The following is a 7,789-nucleotide window of genomic DNA, read 5'->3' as shown; positions in this document are numbered from 1 at the left end:
TTGGTTTCTTGTAGTAGTGTTCTGTAGTTTTCTTTGTATGGGTCCTTTGTTTCTCTGGTTACATTTATTCCTAGATATTTCATCCTTTGGGTGGCAATTTTAAATGGTATCGTTTTTCTATTGTCCTTTTCAGCACTGTCATTATTGATATAGAGGAATCCAACTGATTTTTGGATGCTGATCTTATACCCTGCCACTTTGCGTTTCTGGCTATACTCCTTCCAACATAGATCTCTTTGTTCTTTAGGCAGTCCACAGTACTCTTAATATTCTCTTTCAAAGCCATCGATCAAATGCACCATGACTTGAATCAAGTGTACCTTAGTTCTCAAACTGACATCTTTGCTGTTCAACACTTTAAAGAGGTCTTGTGCACCAGATTTGCCTAGTGCAACATGCCATTTGATTTCTTTTTTGCTTCTCCCATAAGTGTTGATGGCAGATCCAAATAAATGAAATCTTTGACAACTTCGATCTTTTCTCCATTTTTATTGGTCCAATAGTAAGGATTTTTGTTTTCTTTACATTGAGGTGCAACTCATATTGAAGGCTGCGGTCTTTGATCTTCCAAATTTCTTTATCAGCAAATATTTTAAGTCCTCTTCACTTCCAGCAGAGAAGGTTGTATCATATGCATATATTGTTAATGAATGCTTTTCTAATCTTAATACCACTTTTTTATTCATATAATCCACCTTCTTAGATTATTTGCTCAGAATACAGATTGAGTATGATGAAAAAATACAACCCTGGCGCACACCATTCCTAATTTTTAAACCATTCTGTGTTCCCTTGCTCTGTTTGAACAACTGCTTCTTTGTCTATTTACTGGTTTCTCATGAGGACAGTTCACTGTTCCAGAATATTCATCCTCTGCAGTACTGTTCATAGTTTGTCATGATCTGCACAATCAAAAGTCATTGCATAGTAAATAAAGCACAGGCAAACACCTTTATGGTATTTTCTTCATTCAGCCAAGATCCATTTGATATCAGCAATAATATCCCTTATTCTATGTCTTCTTCTGAATCTGGCATGAACCTCAAGTTCTCTGTCAATATATGGCTGCAACTGTTTTTATATTAACTTTAGAAAAATTTTGCTTGCATGGTATATCAGTGATATTGTTTGATAATTTCTGCATTCTGTTGGGTCACCTCTTTTTGGAATGGGACAAAAATGGAACTTTTCCATTTAGTTGGCCAGGCAGTTGTCTTCCAAATTTCTTGGCATAGATGATTGAGTGCCTCCAGTGCTGCCTCGCTTTCTAGAAACATTTCAATTTGTATTCCATTAATTACCAGTTCCTTGTTCTTTGCCAATGCCTTCAATGCACCTTGGATTTCTTCCTTCAGTATCACTGACTCTTGATCATATGCTATCTCTTTATACTGCTGAGCATTGACCATCTCTTTCTGTTATAGTGACTCTGTGTATTCTTTCCATCTTCTTTTAATTCTTTCTGCATCATTCAATATTTTGCCTATAGAATCCTTCAATATGTCAAGCCAAGGTTTGGATGTTTTCTTCAGTTCCCTCAGCATGAAAAGTTATGAGCATGTTCTTTCCTTTTGATTTTGTAAGTCCAGGGCTTTGCACATTTCATTATGATATTTTATTTTCTTATTTCAAATTACCTTTTGAAATTTTCTATTCAGCTCTTTTACCTCCTCATTTTTTACATTTGCTTTAGCAACTCTACATAAGAGAGCAAGTTTCGGAGTCTCTTCTGATAACCATTTTGTTCTTTCCTTCCTTCTTGTCTTCTTAATGACATTTTGCTTTCTTGCTGTATGATATTCTTGATGTCATCCCACAACTCCTCTGGTCTTAGGTCTTTAGTTTCTAATGCATCAAATCTGTACTTTAGATTATCTCTAAATTCAGGTGGGATGTTACTCATAGAAGTTATTAATTAGTTAACAGAGAACCAAAGGGCTGAGGAGAAGTACAATGGGAAATGGAGAAAAAATAGTACAATGAGTGTGATAAGGAAAAAAAAAAACAACAACTATTGATTAAAAACATCGACTGTGTGAGCAATGCTTATATATTTAAGCACATTTGAAAGCTATAAAATAAAGATATGTACACTAGCACTGAACATTAATCATCCAGTCAATGTTTCTTAGCCCGAATTATGGTTTATGTTTAGCACTTTATGACGTTACAGGCAGTCTTCAGGTTATGAATGAGATTCATTCTTTAGTGTGTCTTTAAGTTGAATTTGTAGATAAGTTGTAACAGGTGAATAAAGTTCTTATTTAACCTTTAGGGAAAGAAAGCAGCCCTGGTAGCATAGGGAGTTATGCCTTAGGCTGCTGATTGCAAGGTCTATGGCTCAAACTCATCAGCCACTGTTGCCTCCTGTAAAAATTTACAGTCTCTGAAATTACATTGTCCTAGAAGGTCACCATGAGCTGAAAATGAATCAACTCCATGCAGTTGGTTTGGGTTTTTAATTTTATTAAAATAAGCATATGAAATCTTTGGAATGATTTAAAAGCTGTATTTACAGAAACAGAAAGTGATTATGATTAAGAATTTATTGACAATAGGGGTTGGTTTGATTGTTTCAAAGTGAGGACAAATTTACATGACTTAAAAGGGCAAGTGTGGATTCTCCTGCCACCAGGGATAAGTGTCAGCATTTGTGTATTTCTCCAACTTGGTGTTATTGCAGTGCTAAAGTCAGTTGAAAATCTTGGCGTAAGCCAAGTGAAAGGATGTGAAGAATACCAGAATAAGTTAGAGAATGAGCTACGAAAGCTCAAGTTTTCCTTCAAAGAAAGCATAATAGATGAATATGAACCACGAAGAAAATATCATATTTCTCACTTTATTTTGGACCTGGCTTATTGACAGTCTGAGGATCTTAGATGCTGGTTCATACAACAAGACATGACTCTTCTTTGATTTTGGTTCAGTATTTTACCTAAGGATAAGATTTAAGATTTCTTAAAGGATGGTGTTGTTGTTGTTGTTAAGTGCTGTCGAGTCGGTTCCGACCCATAGAGACCCTGAACAGGGTTTCCGAGGCTGTAATTCTTTACGGGAGCAGAATACCTCATCTTTCTCCCATGGAACAGCTAGTAGTTTCAAACTGCTGACTTTTCGATTCGCAGCCCACTATGCTAGCCATTTGCAATTTGAGGCCATAAGTGATGAAAAGAAGTATCTTCAAGAAAAGGAGATTATTGCCTCATCACCAACATTTGGTGTGACACAATTTGAGCTGGAGGCAGTTATAAGATCCATTTTGCTGATGCTCTACATTTGTTTCTAGGAAGGAACGTCTATTTGGAAGATGGCTTTGCATATGCACCTCTTAAGGACATTGTGGCCATCATCCTGAATGAATTTAGAGCCAAACTATCCAAGGATTTGGCATTAACAGCCAGGTCCTTGCCTACTGTGCAGTCTGATAAGAGACCTCTGCTTAACCACCTCAGTCATGCCTACACTGGTCAAGATTACAGTGTACAGGGAAATGCATGGAAGATTTCTTTACATCAGATCGATTCACTTTCTACCAAATCTTTCCCACCCTGTATGCATCAGTTGCATAAAGCCTTGCGGGAAAATCACCATCTTTGTCATGGAGGCCATGAAATATGGCCTTTTCCTGAAAGGCATTGGTTTAACACTGGAACAGGCATTGCAGTTCTGAAAGCATGAATTTATCAAGGGAAAAATGGATCCAAAGATGTTTGATAAAGGCTACTCTTATAACATCCATCATAGCTTTGGAAAGGAAGGCAAGAGGACAAACTATACACGTTTCAGTTGCCTGAAGATTATTCTAACCAGTCCACCAGGCCAGGGGGATTACCATGGATGCCCATTCCGTCACAGTGATCCAGAGCTGCTGAAGCAGAAGTTGCAGTCATACAAGATCTCTCCTGGAAGAATAACACAGATTATGGATTTAGTAAAAGGGACACATTACCAGGTAGCCTGTCAGAAGTACTTCAAGATGATACATAATATTGATGATTGTGGCTTTTTGCTGAGTCATCCTAATAAGTTCTTCTTTGAGAGCCAACAGATTCTAAACAGTGGAAAAGACATCAAGAAGGAATCTATCCAACCAGAAACTCTTCAACCAAAACCAAGTGTCCAGAAAACCAAGGATGTATCCTCTGCTCTGGCCTCTTTAAATTCCTCCTTGGAAATAGACATTTGAGGGACTGGAAGATTACTTCAGTGAATGATTCTTAGAGAGTTTAATATCCTTCCTCCTCACCAGCCTTTATTATTTATCTTTTATTTTTGTTTTTTAACTTTTTTGTAAACTTCTCCCTCTACCCTACCCTCTACTTTGTTATATTACATGTGCACACAGCTCTTAATGAAAGCAGACTTGCAAGTACAATGAAGACCTCCACCATACTATTATTATTATTTTATTTATTTATTTATTTTGACAAGAAGGAAGAGAAAGGGTTCATGCTGTAATTTGAAGCTTGAAAGGTGTGATTTATGTTCTATTTTAGCAAATAAAAGCAGCATTCTGGTCTGGCTAGAGTGTCATAAAAACAATAAAACTGGAAACAAAATCTAATATGTAACATTTTGTAATTTTGACACACTGTTTTTCTGGATTTTTTTTTTAAATAAATATAAAAACATTTAAAAACAAAAAACAAAAAAAAAAAAAACAAAGGGCAAGTATGGAAGTTCTGATGTGGCCTTGTATGATGAGTACTGGACTCCTAACCACTAGATCTGCAGTTCAGATCCTCCCACCAGCTGTTCCTTGGAAACCATATACAGCGTTGCTATAAGTTGGAATAGATTTGACAGCATTTAGCAAACACAACAAAACTGCAAGTATGAGTTGTCCATAAATCAGACATCTAAATGGGGAATTTACTATATTGATGTGAGTATATCAAGATGGTTGGAAAGTTATGCAGGATCAACAGAAAAGACTATTAAAAGTATGTTTGCCACTCACAACTCTAGAAAATAGAAACAGAAGATAAGAAAGATATGAGAGGTTCAAATAAAATATATTGAGACCCTAATGTTAAGAATTGCATTTTTTCAGGATAATCTAATGAAATTGGTTCTTTTAAAACATAATTTTACAATTATATTTTTCTATCAAAGCTAATATATGCCATATAAAAACCAGCAAAATTAAACTTTTCAGATTGAACAGCACCTCCTCTACTTCTCTTCGAGTACCAGATTGGATGCCTCTATTTGCATAATCCATTTTGAGATTTCAAAATTTAAGCAAGCTATTTTGTGAGCCATGCTGTCCTTACTAATATTGTGAGTTCTGTGTAATCTCCTAGGTGTATGTGTGAAACATTGCATGCATATTATTAAAGTGGGTGCACTTTCTGAATCTCCTGGCCTCTAGACACATTGAAACATGGGGTGTTTTACGAGGGTAGTTAATTAGTGCCAAGTAAAAGAATCTAAACTAAAGCTTCCTGTCACTCCCATAGAGAGGTAGCTTTTAAAACAAAGATAAAATATTAAGGAATGCAGCTATTTAAAAGAACTATGGGGTCTCTAATGGATCAGAAAAAAGGATTTGAGCCTCAAGGAATGTTAAAAACAGTTTGAAGAGAAGAATCATTTTTGGAGATGCTTTTTAAACTTAACTTCAAATTCAGTGATAGATTCATTAATAGCAGTTACACAATAATTACTTTTTATTTACTGATGGTACAAATCAATGAACAGACTTTTTATATTAAGGAGATGTAGTGGAGTATATCATTTTAATTTTCTGTGATGAATCTATTACTACCAAATAAGAATGTAGTCTGATAGAGACCATGGAGTAGTTCATTAATCTGTGAATGCCTGTCAGAACTGATTTTCAGCAACTTCTCTGTCTCGGTTTTATATATAATGAACAACAGCAAATATATATATATATATATATATTATGAACAACAGCACAATTGAATGTCTCCAAATTGCTTTGTTTTCAGTACTAAAAAAGGTCAACTAAAGATCAGGAATGGTTGTTGAATATTCAGGAGGACATCCAAAACACCAGGTGATGATATTTTAGTTGACAAAACTGTCACCTTAATGTGATTCAAACTGTAGGAGCAATGATCTCTGTACAGTTCACAGAAAATTATTTTGTCTTGGATTTTGGCAAGTCGCCTACATATTTCCAATGTGTGGCTTTGGAATGAAGTCATAAGGCTTACGGATTATAGCATTGAAGGAAAACTAAGCAGTCACTAATTTTAAATAAAAATTGAGTTCATATTACCAATGTTTTAAGATAAAATATTAGTAGGCATGCAATTCAGCCAATTTCCTAATTATCCTGTATCAAAATAACTCTACATTTTAATACAAGGAGTCTTCAAATAGTTAGTGGAAAGATTCTACTATCTTTTAATTACATTTTTAATGAACTTTTTGAAACCCTTCATATCCATTTTATAATATATTGTCCAGAACACATTAAGTATGCCTAATTTGTACAGAACTCCATGCACATGTTTGTAGTGCTAGCAGGTGACTGAAACATCCAAGTTATTTCACTCAATGGCTTAGACATGTGAAGAATTACAAGTATATCCATTGTTATAATTAATTGCAGTAATGGTAGGATCTGTATCCAATTTCATGAATTCCCTAAAGTAACAATTTCATATATTCTTGCATTTGCTTACATACACCATTCCCTTACTTCCATATATATGGACATATGTGAAATACAGAAAGCAATGAATTCAACTATGTTTTTTGTTTTTTTAATACTCTAAGCAAAAAAAAAGAGCAATTCATGCTAGCTGTGTACCTAGTATTCACAAAGTACTCCCATGCTTGGTGCGTTTACAGACTTAATCCCTTATTCTTCACAACTGATTTGAAATGAACAACAGTACATTTATTGTAAAGATTTTTAAAATTAAAAAAAAAAATAGCAATAATATCTTCCACGGATTGAGGTGCTTCAATGTCGGTAGTTGTTATTAGATATTGTTTGATGGTTCTGACTCAAATCAAGGCCATGCAAAACAGAGCAAAATTCTCCTGGGTTCTCTGCCAACTCACAATTGGGCTGTTTTCTACACTGTCACAGTCACTGTGTCAATCCTTTCATTGAATAGCCTCCTCTTTTTTTTTTGCACCCTATATTTTACCAAGGAGTCCTAGTGTGACACTGTAGGATAAGCAATGGACTGCTAACCACAAGGTCAGCTGTTCAGACCCACCAGTTACTCCTCAAAAATCCTACAGAGGGTTGGTTGCTGTGACTTGGAACCAACCCTGCAACACTTAACATATTATACCAATGTTTTTCTTCAGAGACTGATCCCTCCTGAGAGCATGTCTAATGTAGAAGAGACAAAGTCTCACAATCCTTACTCTGAAGGACCATTTTGGCTGTATTTCTAAGATTTGTTCATTTTTATGGCAGTCCATGGTATATTTAACATTCTTCACTAAGACTACAATTCAAAGGTGTAATTTCTCCTTCTCGCTGTCATTGACTCCACTCCAACTCATAGTGACCCTCCCTACAGGGCAGAGTAAAATGTACATAGAGTTTCCGATGATGTTGGTTTTGAACTGCCAACCTTTCAGTTAGAATCCCAATCCTTAATCCAATGCATCACCAAGTGTCCTTAATTCTCATCATTGTTGTTAAGTTGTTAAGCCATCGAGTCGATTCCAACTCAGACCTGTCTAAGGTTACTGAGGAGCAACTGGTGAGCTTGAACCACTGACCTTGTTGTTCAAACTGACTTTGCATCCAGCACATCTACAGCACCACACCAGGACTCCTTAAGTGGTC

General features: G+C 35.7%; 1 pseudogene; it reads left to right on the top strand.

The window, feature by feature from the left end:
* Positions 1–1,500: 1,500 nt before the first annotated feature.
* LOC102823281 lies at positions 1,501–4,214 on the top strand (annotated as a pseudogene).
* The last annotated feature ends 3,575 nt before the right edge of the window (positions 4,215–7,789 follow it).

The sequence above is a fragment of the Chrysochloris asiatica genome, unplaced genomic scaffold, assembly GCF_000296735.1.
Source record: "Chrysochloris asiatica unplaced genomic scaffold, ChrAsi1.0 scaffold00217, whole genome shotgun sequence".
NCBI lineage: Eukaryota > Metazoa > Chordata > Mammalia > Afrosoricida > Chrysochloridae > Chrysochloris > Chrysochloris asiatica.
The sequence above is the reverse complement of the archived record's forward strand: the minus strand, read 5'-3'. Positions and strand labels throughout refer to the sequence as shown.